A 13932-nucleotide genomic window follows, 5' to 3' on the forward strand; every position below is an offset into this window, starting at 1 on the left:
GTAAACTAATCATTGATCTGTGACTTTTGCAACCAGAGCAAGGAGGTCTAGCTTGTTCTGACTCCTTGTAACCCTTCTAGTAGGTTTCTGTGTGATTTTGGAAGCCTTTATGGTTTTTTCCTCCTTTCTATCAACATGCTCTATTTTCCTCTATCTCTTTCTACTCTTTGAAGCTTGCATAATATCCTCCTCTACATCAATAGTCACTATTTCTTTCAGCCTAGGGTTCATTTTAGCCTTGGAATATAGTCTCAATTTGTTATTAGGGTGAATGTGAGGTATTTTTCCATAAACCTTGGGTTCTATCTCGACTTCTTCATCCTTTCTTTCTATCTTCTGTTTGCCTTTTTTGCTTTGTGTTTCTCTTTTCTTTTCTTCCTCTTCTTCTACCATCAGTTTATGTTGGCTTCTAGTCCTCTTTTCATAAACCTTAACCTCTGGTTATTTCATAGGGGTTCCATCATTTTATTCAACAAGGATGTGACTAGATTCTCCCTTGGTTTCCTGAGCTAGGGTTTGGGTAGAAACTCTAGTTTGGCCTCTCCTTGATATTCTAGGTGCAGGTTGTCTTAGGTTTCTCTATCATAGTTGCCTTAACTACTCCAACTACTTATTTAACTCATGAGTGTATAATATTTTAATTAGGCCATGATGAAAAATATCATGGGGTTGTAGCTCAGGTCTTTTTCTTTCTTTGGTGCACATCTTTAGCAAACTTTGGTGAAGAAAAAAGGTAAATTCATCTTGCTAAAACTTGCTAAATGACAAAGAAACGTCATATGATACAAGTAGGATTTAGAATATTTTCCTTCACAGGTGAGGAAGAGTTGTACAGTTCTGAGGGCGGTATACCATTTGAGCTTCAACATATTTTGGAGGCTCATACATTCCAATATTGGTTTTAACATTCCTCTTTCATGACAAAATTCAAGTCTACATTCTAAAACCTCTGTTTTTTAAAACACCTCTCACCCTTAGTTGGAAAAATTGCGTCAACAATGGATTCCTCTATGATAGGGAACTGTAGGGTCCTGATTCTTGCATTGATGCCATTGAAGGAATAGATGAAATCATGGCACCAACTGAGATTATGTCTTTTGAAGTGTTGGAACATTGGATCCCATTACACATTTATGAAAATAACTAACACCTCTGGATAGACCTTGAAATACATACCATCCGGTTCAAACCTCTTCACATGATTGGATCGACCCATATTGTAAAAGTTCTGATGCCACAAATAAATTTCCCAAACTTGAAACAGTCTAGCTGAGTGCTGCAAAATGCTCAGAAAGCTTCCTCCACACTGAAATTAAAAATATGGGTTTTCTGGAAAATGTTGTTTTAGGGTAAACAGGGAAGATTAGGCTTTGATTTTCAATGGTTCTCTTGGGATTAAAAACACTACTATCTATCAAAACATGGATGAAAATGGATAATAATTTACGAAAAAACACTTGGCTTTTTGAAATAACGACATTGGAAGCTTGAAAACTAAGTTTTAAAAAATATCAGTGAGCGCTACGAAAATATTTCATAGTGCCAGCTGTAGGTTTGTGATAGGTTAAATGAGCTACAAAAAACTTAAGATAAGCTTAGGGTTAGGTAAATTTTTTTTATTAGACATATCCCTGGGCTTAGATAGAAAATTTCACAAAAAAATTAATAGCCCCTTTAAATAGCCATGACTTTGCAAAAATGAACTGATAAATATTGCCTTGAACTGAAGGTGCAAACCTAATGCTAACATGATAAAAATAAGTTATTCATTTACAATGAGATAATATTAAATGGAATTAAATAGGAGCCAGATATATATAATTTTCCCATTCTTGATATACACATGTGATGATATACTATGCAACATCATATCATATATACATGTTATATACCATAAAAAAATATTAATTTAAAGCATTTCAAATCTCTGTAGACAATGCTGGTTGGTTGGGGAATGAAGATCCAATTTGATTTATCTATGTGATAGGAAACAATACACATTATTATATTAATATTTGATAATTTTTTTGTTTACTATATATATGTTACTCAGAATTACAAGAGATTGAATTTATGAAAGGGTATTTTCTTTCGAGAAAACTAGATAGAGGATGTGCAAAGGCCAATAGTGTGAATAAGTGCCTAGATTATTTATGTCGAAGAAAAAATATTCTACACTAAGATAAAAAGGAAAGAATATTATGCATAAAGAATGGATTCCTTCAATATGACAAAGTTACAAGCATGAGTTCCAAATCATGCATTTCAATCTATAATTTCAATACATTTACTAAATTCAAAGGAAGATTATAAATCCAAGGGAAATTACTCAAAGCCAACATTATTCTCAAAAGTCAAAATAATAATCAAGTTTGATGTGTAATATTTATCACGTGGGAGTAAAGATTTATAGGATGAGAATTAATGTGTTTAAAAGGACTTTAAATATTTAATGAGTGAATAATTAAACCTTGATTTTTTTTTCTCTGTAAAAGCTAATTCTATTAAAAGGAAGGAAAAATAAAATTACAATGAGGTTGCAGTCTTAGCCGAGAACAGCTAAGTCCTTCTGGGAATCATAACCGCCCCATATTTGGGGAAACCAGTTTAAACTTACAAAAAACCATGCAAAAGATCGTGAGAGCGACGACAAAACCAGAATGAATTCTTGAGATGTCACCATATGAAACAGTTGAGAAACAAGACATAATTGCCTAACTAGAGAACGAGAAACAAAACCACAAACAACAGGACCTGACCAGTCAGCAGCAAAACTCTGAGGTGGCACTTAGGAGGCCACATGGCATTACATTGGGATGTCCTGGTCAGGAGCCTCCTCGACAATTGGACACGCGTTCCCATACCAAATCTCGCCTTCCTTTGCCACGTCACTATCTGCCCTGCCACCTGGAAGATCCATCACCCGAGGGATGCTGCTCAAGCTGCTAGCAATGGCCATTGGAGTTGTGGCACCATGAGCGCTGCCACCTGGAGTTTCCGTTGCCTGAGGAATGTCGCTCGAGCTGCCAACAAAAGCCATTGAAACTATGGCTCCATGAGCGCTACCACTTGGATGCCGAGTCTTGCCTATGATATCACCTTCAACATTCTGACCGCCACTCCTGGCTACCCTGCCTTCATCCGACGGGAGCTGCTCAGAGCCCAGATGAACTTCCACTCTGTGAATGTCCTGAGGAGCATTGTGCTGTTCTTCTTCTTCAGTGAAGATGATAGTGACATTACCCGAAATAATGGGCCGGTTCAGGTTGTTCTAGAACCTGAAATGATTTGAATGGAAGGTAGAGTGAGGATATTGTCTGCGGGTCGGACTAGGAGGGGGAGAGATGGCCTGAGAAGAGGGCAGAGAAATAGGTGGTCGTGGCATATCATCACTATGCGCAGCCTGCGAGTGAGCGCTACCACCTCGGTCACCTCCTCTGCGACTTTGCATGCGGTGACGAACCATTGCGCTGCGTCGAGAGAGAAGCTCAGGAGAATTGGGGGTCTGGAAGGAAAACAAAGAGTGCGCAGAGGGCTCCTGGATAGGGTTCAAAGGGCAGTGCTTGGAGTGGGAATAATGGAACCCCTTTCCAAAGGTAAGACAATAGAGAAGCCAACAACATTTTCCTGTAATAGTTCTGCTGCAGGGGTTTCCTGCTTGGAGCGGGCAAATGCTGAAGGACGGAGGGCAAACAGATGGGTTGATGGGCGCCATGTTAAATTGAACATCCTTCATTTCTCGGCCGGAGTGAGCATTAAAGATTTCTTGCAAGTTGGCCTGCTCTCGCCTGAAGTGAGTCTATAGGTGCCATAACTGAGCCTGGGATGGTGCACTGGCCACCATCTGGCTGGGTCGAGCGCTGTCAATCCATTGCCTCAACGTTAATTTTATGTAAATTCACCCGCATATGGGTTAAACCTTGATTTTTTATTTAAAAGACAATTATACAATAGAAGCCCATAACTAAATTTCACAAGAATGAAAGGGGATTTTAAACATAAAACTAAGGTACAATTGGATTCTGTTATGACCATGGATACTCAACTCTCATGACCAAGAGTCCTTAGAAACACAACATAGTAGTGTGCCCGTTGATGGATTCACCACTCTTCATAGATGGTTTCTTTCTCCCTTCTATTCCTTGACATTTTTTCTTCTTCTGGTTGTAAGCCTATGTATAATTTAATTTCGGTAATAATAAAATTTCAAGCTTATCTCATTTTATTAGTTTTTTTTGAAATATTAGCCAAGTAACTATTCAGTAGGGCACTTATTTTCTGTTGGGTTTTCTTGATTGACTATTCATATTTTTGAGTAATAATTTCTTTATAGTTTTTAAATAGCCCAATATTTACTGTTCATTATTTTCATGAATGCTTTATTTTTCTAAAATATTTTAAACTCACACAGGTTTTATTTGGAATTGTAGCTATTGGGATGTATACGTCATTTAATCATTTCTTACATATGTTGAAGTTTGTTTACATATTTCTAATAAACTTTCATTTGTCAGAGAGGGGTTAAATACTACCACCTTCTGTAACCCTCTTCAAAACACCTTCTCATTACAGAAGAATACTTATGATATTCTTTTGGTATTAGAGACCTTCTTCTTACTATCACTTAATTCAATGTGTCTGTGGGATGCAATGAGGGTACCCATCAAAGGAAGTCTGATTTGTTGATCTAGTATGAGTTGACTAATATCTTTGGCCATCATATTGATCCAAAATTTATTTATCGTAGTATTTTAAAATTGGAAATAGAGGGTGTTCAATGAGGCATTTCTAAAGTTACTTAGAATAGTTACTAATTTGTTAGTTTGAGGGATTACCCCCTGGCCCAAGATTCAACTTAGGGCCTAAAGTAGGGAGGATATTTTTGTTATAGACATATTTGGGCATTGCAACCCCAATCGGCTTCTAAGTCCCTAAAAGTGTTGTTTCATACCCTAAAGGAGCAAGGTCAACTGATTACATCATCTCCCAGAAGTTCTCCATGAAAAACCACTCAGAACTGGTCCAAACAGGACCATACAGACTGCCCAGAGCAAAGGGTGCAATGCATCTCACCTGCCACATGCAAAAAGTGCGATGCATACTGGAAAGCCCTTCTGTAAGGTGTGATGAGCGAGATTAGACAAATGGCACAAGCAATTTGCTAGGTGGAGACCTCGAGAATATTCTAGAAACTATTCATTTGACACTTGCCTCCCTGAATTTGCCCAAGGATGAGTAAGAGATCATGAAATCTCCAAGTGGGACCAAGAACTATTAGAGAGATGACACTAATCAAAATCCCAGAAGTTGACTCACCCCCCTGTAAATATCTATATATGGATCCCTCATCCTAGAGATCGAGAGGTTGGAATTGGGTAATTTGCAAAGAGGTGCTGCCGGTTTTTCTTTGAAGACATTGTTGGGTGATCTTGCTTTGTATGAGGTGAAGAGGGCTTTCAAGCTGGGAGGATGGCGCTGGGTTAGACCAAGTGGTTGTAATCCTCTCTTCTACTACTTTTATCAATAAATCTATTTGAGTTTTCCTCCATATTCTTGTGTATCTCTGAATATTGTGTTGATATATGCATTTGTATGGTCAATATATATCTGATCCTATATTGTTTACAGTGATAGATCTCTATGCTTTGATGGTATTATGTTGCTGTGACTCTACAGGTGCTCTTTGAAGCAGAACAAGTAAGGAAGCAGTGGCGAGATTCTGTCAAAGGGGAAAGGAAACAAGCAAGGAGCCAAGCGAAAGACTGAGGTTGGTACTCTCTGCTTCTTTCTCATCTCTCTCTCGTAAAGGAAAAAAAAGTGACTTTAGTTTGTTTCTAAGATAGCTACCCGCCTTAGTGGGACTAGCAGTTCTGAATAGACACTAGATTTCTCGGTAACAAAATGGTGACTCCACTGGGGACTGATTAGTTTGATTGCTTGTCTCTATTTGTTTGATTCATAAACCACATATGGAGCCTGAAGTTAAGCCAACTAGCCTTCGAACTGCATTTGCTATGCAAGTGCAAAGTAGATCAACGCTTCTTCAATCAATCTCCGGGTTTGTTTATGAACTGAACAATTGACTTGCAAACATCCTAAGTGCCCTAGAGGTAGCTTAAGTAACCTCATTATATCAGCCCCTATACTTTGTATTTACTGACTATCATTAGCTCGGCCTAAATCCCTGCACTAAGCTGCAAACTGTGACCAAAAACCAAGTTAAAGTCTCGTCCCTAGACCATCGCACCTTCTCTTCTTAGCAATCTAGATGCATCGCACCTCCCGTGTGTAGTAGGTGAGATGCATCCCTGTTTCCTAGTGTTACAGGTGCGATGATCAGATAAGACTGTTTCTGCCTCCAGATTCTGGTTTTTTCTTCAATGTCTTCAGCTTTATTCAGGAGTTTTGCTGCCTGTGATCAGTAGACCACTATTGTAACCCCCTTCCTTTGCATCATCCAACCTCCATTGTACAAATATTTGTGAATGTTTTTATGTATTTTTCGCTATTCACAGTTCTCATTTACAAAATAGTAGCTTAATCGAACTGTCGTCTTTTGATTTGAAAGTGTCGCAAGTGTCATTTTTCAGTCAAAGGAAAGAATCCTTCTCTTTTTGATAGTTGATTACACTGTTACTCTTGTATTTGATATGAATTAATAGTATTTCAATTCAAAATCGTAAAGTGTCGTCTTGTCTCCTTTTCATTTTTTGAAAATAAAATCGTTAGTATTGTCACTTTGAAAGAAGGAATAATTCATATTTGTACTTAGCATTCTTTTTGTCATTCACACATTAAGAAAGCGGAAAACAAATACATGCATGTGCATTTGCATTTAGACTGCTTGTTGATTTTGATTTAGGACAGTGCATCTAGTGTGTGCTCCCTGCTCTATGTTGAAAGGATATCGTTTCTCTTTCCTTAGTAGCTAGGATTTTCATTGCAAAAAGAAGAATAAACGATTGTTTATCATCTTAGATTGCATATTTAGGAGTTGTATATCTACATCACACGATGAACCTTAAAGGAAAACTTCTTAAGAAAGATCAACTGTAAAATAAATTCAATGAACATAAAAATTCTTTGGAACCTAACGCACAACATCTAAGGCTAGAGACGTATTCCGGTGTCATAAAGCCTGGAAATTGTTGCTTTCATCGTAGGTTGGGTGATTCCTCCTCTTTGAGACGACAAGTGCCATTACGGACTTGTTCTCCCATGTACCGTCGAGTATATATTGGGAGACCACAATAGGCTATATCCTTTATCCTTAGGAAGCCGTGTCAGCCACCCTATTGATCGCAATGCACTGTACACAACATTTGGGAAGATTAACTGCCATACCGTAAAAAGTATTCTGTAGTTTTGCGATTGGTTTAATAATCCCTCTATCTAGATTTCCAGAGTAGTCTCTTTCGTTCCTTTTTAGACTCCTTAAAGGAAAAGGTCCATTTGAGCACTTGCCACTTCAAGCTCATTAAAAATCGAAGGTGACTAGAGTCATCTTAGCTTTTTCTCGACTCTTAAAAATTGAAAAATCAAGTTGTGTCAAAGCGTCTAAAATTTATTTTAATCAGAATAATGTCACTATTCCCTCGTTGATCTTATGTTGAGAAAATGGAGTCCACCAACCAAGGATTTCCCCTCGGGGGAAATCCTAGTCCTTTCTCCTCTTGGGGAGATGTTGGTGCACCCCATATGGCCACATTGTCCCTTCCAGGACTGATAATTGGCCTGTCGGTATGGCTTTTCTCGACCTCTGTCATTCAAAGCACCGTGATTCCTGAGCAATCAAATCATCAACTAGATGATACTAAAGTTACCCCCCAACCTTCTACTTTGTTTGTTTCTCCCTCTCCTTCTTCCTCTTCACTTGGTGAAGATAGTAAAACTAAAAACCAAGTAACTGAGATGAAAAAGAAAGGGAAGGAGAAGAAGAAGAAGGAGCCAACGGCAAAAAGGGGCAACCATACATTGTCTAGTGAAAACCCACACACTGCACCATCCAAACCTAAATCTCCATGTGTCATCTGCAAAGGGGACCACTATCATCGAGATTGTCCTTGCATCCCATGGATCTTAAGGGACTGGTCTCCCCACTTTCACAATCGGGTGTCATCAACCTCTCACGATCATGTTGAGAGTACGCTGTCAACTAGTGAAAACGAAGTCAACGGACATAAAGGAAAATCTAAATTTCCTTGCAGACTGTGTGAAGGCGATCATGCCCTCCACCGTTGTCCATTCCTAGATGAAGCGAAAAGAGTCTTGGATAACCGTCCTGCATCATCGTAGCGACTCCCCCCTGGATACAAGAAACTCTTGCCGAGTCCATTGCTAGTTGAAAATCTAATTGACGCACCTGTGTTGTCAGTTGAAGTGCCTATCATTGAAGATAAACCCTCTGAGTCCACATTGGACCAAAGTCAACAAGTCGAGATGGCAGTCGACCCCATCTTGTCTTCATAGGATTCACCTTCAGATGATACAGTCACCAAAGAGAATGAGAACGACACCATTCAAATTCTTTTTGTAAACACAGACTCCGATGAACATGGGGGCAATCTACCTGTTCCTTTACCGCAGGAAGGAAGTTTGTTAGAGATGTATCCGGCCGTTTATTCGATCCCACCTCCAAGAAACCTAGTTGTCTCCTTTGATTAGAATCTACTAGGCAGACCCCATTTACCATCTAATGTACCATTCCGAATCATAGTGCAAACTTACAAAATGGTCATGGTTGGTACCATCATAGATGAAGGGGCTTCTATGAGTATCCTTTCCTCAACTACTTGGAAAGTGTTTGGTTCGCCATTGCTTTTGCCTGAGATGCGATATATGACAAGCTCCGACAAAGGAACCAGTCGACCGTTAGGGATCCTTCCAAATTTGCCTATAACTTTGAGAAGGAAAACTTTTTATCTGAACGTAATGGTAGTTCAAGGACCTTTAGATTACAATCTACTCCTTGGGTGTGACTACATTTATAGCATGGGAGCTATTGTTTCCTTACTCTTTCGAGTGATGTGTTCTCTGCATGAAGGAAGAGTGGTCTGGCTCGTAGACCAGGTTTCATTCCCCAGTTCACACATAGATAATAGTAAAATGCCATCCCTAATAGCTCTTTTTGTGCAAGGAATGTCTCATCAATCTCCAATCCATCCACCTAATGAATGCGAGTGATTCGGTGGTTGTGACTGAAACCCAGGGGGCATGCACCCTGGTCTGCTTCAGCAAGAAAACTTCAGGTATAGGGTAGGTTTCCGCGGAGGAGATATGACTGGTCTGACACACCCGTCCATTTATGAAAATGGGATTAGACTAGAATAAGATACCTCCGTTAGAAGGTATGCCTTTCCTGACAGAGCGAGTGTTTTGTCTGTAAATTGAAGGGTAACCTGGGTATGCCTTTCCTGACAGAGCAAGTGTTTTGTCTGCAAATTGAAGGGTAACCTGGAAATTCTACTTCACTATACCTGGGGGTATGTAAACCTTTTTGCATGAAAGTGAAAAGCGACCATTTATTTTCCTAGTTTGTAGATTCTTAACCCTTTAAACTCGTAGGATTGGTCGTTCCTAGCTTACAAAATAGAAGGAGTCGGAGCATAATTTCGAATGGTGCAAGCTCCCTAAAAAATGAACCTATCGATGAGACATCCTTATTATACGACTAGCACGAGAAGTTTTACGCGAATTTCAAGCTCGTTAAAAAAAATTAAGCCTAGCAATAATCATATGTTCCACCAGAGTTTAAGCTCATTAAAAAATGAACCCACCTCTGGTAAATAACCATTGTGAATACATGATCATCAGCTTTTGAGCCTTGGTCATGTTCTTACTATCACCTCCACTCTGTTTTAGCCGATCATTCACCTCCATTTGATTGTTTACCCATTTTGAGGAACAGCTGCAATGAGTGATTTTGTTAGGCATCTTCTTAACACTTCCATGATTAGAAAATTCCAACCCTCACCTGGAACTAGCTGCTACCCGAAATATCACTCGTTCCTAAAAAATGAGTCTCCATTAAGCTCTTTTCATCTGACTCGTAAAATATGAAAAGATTTCCAAGCAATTGGACTCTCTAGCTCGTTAAATTGATTGGGAGTGCCATCCCTCCTCTAGATTTTAATCTTTTTGGACCTAAGGGATTATTACACAAAAAGATCGAGCGTTTTTCTTGTTCGGCTCGTTAAAACTATCGAAAAGTCATCCCTTGCGCATTGTTTTATACTTTTTCAGACTTAAGGGATTATACTATGAAAAAGGAATATGTAGTTTCCTTTTTGTCTCTTTTCAGATTCTCTAAAATTAAAAAGGACTGAGTTATCCTTGTTGTTAAACTTGTTAAAAAAATAGCGACAAACTTGTCCATTCAGACAAGAGCGAGTTTCATTGTTGCTAGGCTCATTAAAACATAGCGATGGGTTTGCCTGAAGGGAAAATTATAGAACAAGCATGTGTTATCCTCCTCAAGCTTGACAAAAATAAAGATATACTGGTCAGAAATGACTGGGGAAAATTACGAAGAAAACTTGAAGAAACTTTATTTGTAGCAGGTCGCTCTTGAACATGAAACTTTCATTCCATCACCATGATTGAGTCGGGTTGGGTTATTTCGTTCACTGGTCATATCACCATTGGGCCACCGTACCATCCACTTTTGGGGTTAATGCTACCAATCCATTTCAGTGTCACCGATATGTTCAAGAGAAGTCGCTCAGAGAATTCACCTACCCAGCTTGTGTCTCACCCGCTGCAATACCTTCACGCTTCATTCTTTCATGACCGCCACCCTGAACCTTGTATCATCAGATCGTTTTCACCTCTACAAAATCATTTGCTCCGTTTTGTGCCGTAGATGTGGGATCCATCAATGCCCTCCTACGATGGGTCACTTCTTGTCGACATCAACTCATTATCCAAGAAGCCAACCTAGGAACAACCCTTTCAGTACTTTGAAGTTTGCATGCCTCAATGGCAAGTTTCTCACTTCCGGCGACAGGTTTACATTAATGGCCTTCGATCAAAAGAGTTTGCGCAGTGTTAGACATCAACTCATGTATTCACACCACGTGAATTGTATTGCAGTACCTTGAGGGTCATCATCATCATCGGTGATTCCTCTCATGCCTGTTAACAACTTACATCATTGGCTGGTAATCAGGTGATGTCCTTCCGTGTTCGACATCAGAACATCTTTTTCACATGGATCGACTTGTACTTTCGGGTAAAGATTGAACGAGTTTTGAAGACCTCGGATCTAGTTTCATCCATACGGGCTGCGATATATTCAGGAAAATAAAGACATCAAATGTACATCATTACTGCACAGATAACCATCCAAAATAAGGGATGATGGCTCTACCAGAATCATCAATCTGCACACAGACGGCTGTCTGTCCTATGTACATGATGATGAACATATCAAGCTGAGCATGGGAATGCCCACCTTAGCCAGATCATGAAAATATTATGAAGATAATGTATTGTATTGTATCTTATTACAGGTCACCTTGCAGTTCGAAAAACCTCGGATCCTCATTATAAAGCATTTCACCCGACATCAAAAGATTTACGACCTCATGCTTTAAGGGGCAACTGTTATAGACATATTTGGGCACTGCAACCCCAATCACATATGTCCATAAACCAAGGGCTTCTAAGTCTGTAAAAGTGTTGTTTCATACCCTAAAGGAGCAAGGTCAGCTGATTACATCATCTCCCAGAAGTTCTCCATGAAAAACCACTCAGAATTGGTCAAAACAGGACCATATAGACTGCCCAGAGCAAAGGGTGCGATGCATCTCACCTGCCACATGCAAAAAGTGCGATGCATACTGGAAAGCCCTTCTGTAAGGTGCGATGAGTGAGAGTAGACAAATGGCACAAGCAGTTTGCTAGGTGGAGACCCTGAGAATCTTCTAGAAACTGTTCATTTGACACTTGCCTCCCTGAATTCGCCCAAGGATGAGTAAGAGATCATGAAATCTCCAAGTGGGACCAAGAACTATCACAGAGATGACACTAATCAAAATCCAGAAGTTGACTCACCCCCCTACAAATATCTATATATGGATCCCTCATCCAAGAGATCCAGAGGTTGGAATTGGGTAATTTGCAAATAAGTGTTGCTGGTTTCTCTTTGAAGACATTGTTGGGTGATATTGCTTTGTATGAGGTGAAGAGGGCTTTCAAGCTGGGAGGATGGCGCTGGGTCAGACCAAGTGGTTGTAATCCTCTCTTCTACTACTTTTATTAATAAAGCTATTTGAGTTTTCCTCCATATTCTTGTGTATCTCTGAATATTGTGTTGATATATGCATTTTTATGGTCAATATATATTTAATCCTATATTTTTTACAGTAATAGATCTCTATGCTTTGATGGTATTATGCTGCTATGACTCTACAGGTTCTCTTTGAAGCGGAACAAGTAAGGAAGCAGTGGCGAGATTCTGTCAAAGGGGAAAGGAAACAAGCAAGGAGCCAAGCAAAAGACTGAGGTTGGTACTCTCTGCTTCTTTCTCATCTCTCTCTCATAAAGGAAAAACAAGTGACTTTAGTTTTTTTGTTTCTAAGATAGCTACCCATCTTAGTGGGACTAGCAGTTCTAAATAGACACTAGATTTCCCGATAACAATTTTTTCCTCCAAAGATTCCTTGGCATCGTTCTCTTCCATAGAATGGTATCGAGTGTTATGAAACCTATCAAGTGCTTTAGATTGGATATGGAATTCAATCTAATGGGACAATCAATACTAACTCATTTATACATCAAACATAATAAGGTTGGAATCTGAGGGATAAACACCTTTGATCATAATGAATAAAACTTTGCATTGTGTGGGGTAGCTTTGCAAAGCCTCCAAAGCAGAAATGGAACATGGTACCCAGGATAAATACTCCACAATACTATAGTTCTGGGTATCCAGTGCACTGATATTATGAGTTTATCAGTGGGGAACACCCTTAGTAGGGTGCGTCATAGTTTCCAAAGGATTATCCATTTAGAGAAATCCATTAGATGGAGTGCTAATCATAGGATCCTTATACGAAGAACCACTCTAAGGAGTTACATAATTTTCACTCTCATAGTCAAATTCACCACCTCATCACACATTTGGTTGCTTACATGCTATGGGAATCCTTATTGGATTTGTACTTCCATGAGCCTAAATGGAGGAGAAGGATAACTAGAAACCCTTTTATTGTCATTGAGGATGGAATGGGTTTGTCAATCAAATAAGCCACAAATCATTAGGTTGTTCTGCACAACAACAATGAATCTCATCCATCCTTGGGCACTCATAGGTAAAATTGTCTCCATGAAATACTATAAGGAAACTTATTCTTTCGCTTATTTTTAGTGGTGTCCCATCCGTGGAAATTTGGGTTTATGTAGTCCTTTGAGAGTTTTTGAAATATTATTTTGTTTTTTTTTCTTGTTTTTGTTGCTAGGTTGTAGAGGACTCTTCGTTTGCGTGGACTATATCAAATGCACCTCGATGGTATTCTTAAGAGCCAAATTATTTTGATAGTTATTCATGATAGCTAGGCATTATGATGAAATAATCATGTCGCCTAATTATGTGGCTAATTGGTTCATGACATCAATAGATATGGAATCGACCATGCCATTATCATGTGGTCCTGATTTTGGATGAGGATGATTAGTTGATGCATGAGGAGCATTAGGAATGATATTGTATAAGGTGCTTTATTTTGAATAGATCAAGTTGAGATGTTGAGCATGTAGAATGGATTACTCCTCTATAAAGGCCCTAACCATTGTGGCATCCTTGGAAATTTGTGGTAGAAAGGATTGAGTGAACCAATCCTTCAACAATAAATCAATAATATTGGTCCTAATAAACTTTTTATATTTCTTCAACTCATGAATATGATAAAAAATGTGGGTAGAGGTGTCTTT

At 39.1% G+C, this 13932-nt stretch overlaps 1 pseudogene; it reads left to right on the forward strand.

Moving 5' to 3' along the window:
* Window positions 1-3577: 3577 nt before the first annotated feature.
* LOC149186096 (chitinase-like protein 1 pseudogene) overlaps window positions 3578-13932 on the forward strand; it is a 188753-nt pseudogene continuing 178398 nt past the window's right edge.

The sequence above is a fragment of the Pinus tabuliformis genome, chromosome 3_1 (genome assembly GCF_031772625.1).
Source record: "Pinus tabuliformis cultivar Carrire ecotype Pingquan chromosome 3_1, CPIR1, whole genome shotgun sequence".
Lineage (NCBI taxonomy): Eukaryota > Viridiplantae > Streptophyta > Pinopsida > Pinales > Pinaceae > Pinus > Pinus tabuliformis.